At 44.3% G+C, this 1,272-nt stretch overlaps 1 non-coding gene and 1 pseudogene across 1 annotated transcript; both read left to right on the forward strand.

The window, feature by feature from the left end:
* Positions 1–457: 457 nt before the first annotated feature.
* On the forward strand, positions 458–576 carry LOC129114338 (5S ribosomal RNA). The gene has a single exon (XR_008532430.1). It is a non-coding gene; the product is annotated as a 5S ribosomal RNA (ribosomal RNA).
* Positions 577–956: 380 nt separating this feature from the next.
* Positions 957–1,099, forward strand: LOC129114339 (5S ribosomal RNA; annotated as a pseudogene).
* Positions 1,100–1,272: the final 173 nt, after the last annotated feature.

Genomic DNA, 1,272 nt, shown 5'->3' on the forward strand with positions numbered 1-1,272 from the left:
TCTCGGAAGCTAAGCAGGGTCGGGCCTGGTCAGTACTTGGATGGGAGACCGCCTGGGAATACCAGGTGCTGTAAGCTTTTTTCACTCCTCTTTACAAAAAGCAGAGGGCGCTGCTGCTTTTTCAGTGGACACCGACAGGGTGGGAAGGAAATAGCTAGATCATGACTTGCCGGTATAGAAATGACACAAATCCAGTTAAATGATGGCTTTCATCATTCCTAAGCTCATCGATCATTTTCTTTTCAATTTTATGCTAACGTATTCTACATTTCAACAGTAAATATTAATCTTTTTACTGCACTACATTTGTGATCCTTATAGCCACTTTGTACATTCTGATTTGACATTTAAAAGCTGTGAGTGTGTCTGGCAATCTGCAGGCGCTCCCTGTATAGACGAAAGAGCAAAGCGTGGTGATATAGTATCTTTAAAAGGCCCTTTGGTAGGCGCAATATTTGCTTACGGCCATACCACCCTGAACACGCCCGATCTCGTCTGATCTCGGAAGCTAAGCAGGGTCGGGCCTGGTCAGTACTTGGATGGGAGACCGCCTGGGAATACCAGGTGCTGTAAGCTTTTTTCACTCCTCTTTACAAAAAGCAGAGGGCGCTGCTGCTTTTTCAGTGGACACCGACAGGGTGGGAAGGAAATAGCTAGATCATGACTTGCCGGTATAGAAATGACACAAATCCAGTTAAATGATGGCTTTCATCATTCCTAAGCTCATCGATCATTTTCTTTTCAATTTTATGCTAACGTATTCTACATTTCAACAGTAAATATTAATCTTTTTACTGCACTACATTTGTGATCCTTATAGCCACTTTGTACATTCTGATTTGACATTTAAAAGCTGTGAGTGTGTCTGGCAATCTGCAGGCGCTCCCTGTATAGACGAAAGAGCAAAGCGTGGTGATATAGTATCTTTAAAAGGCCCTTTGGTAGGCGCAATATTTGCTTACGGCCATACCACCCTGAACACGCCCGATCTCGTCTGATCAACACGCCCCGATCTCGTCTGATCTCGGAAGCTAAGCAGGGTCGGGCCTGGTCAGTACTTGGATGGGAGACCGCCTGGGAATACCAGGTGCTGTAAGCTTTTTTCACTCCTCTTTACAAAAAGCAGAGGCGCTGCTGCTTTTTCAGTGGACACCGACAGGGTGGGAAGGAAATAGCTAGATCATGACTTGCCGGTATAGAAATGACACAAATCCAGTTAAATGATGGCTTTCATCATTCCTAAGCTCATCGATCATTTTCTTTCAATTTTAT

The sequence above is a fragment of the Anoplopoma fimbria genome, unplaced genomic scaffold (assembly GCF_027596085.1).
Source record: "Anoplopoma fimbria isolate UVic2021 breed Golden Eagle Sablefish unplaced genomic scaffold, Afim_UVic_2022 Un_contig_3481_pilon_pilon, whole genome shotgun sequence".
Taxonomy (NCBI): Eukaryota; Metazoa; Chordata; class Actinopteri; order Perciformes; family Anoplopomatidae; genus Anoplopoma; species Anoplopoma fimbria.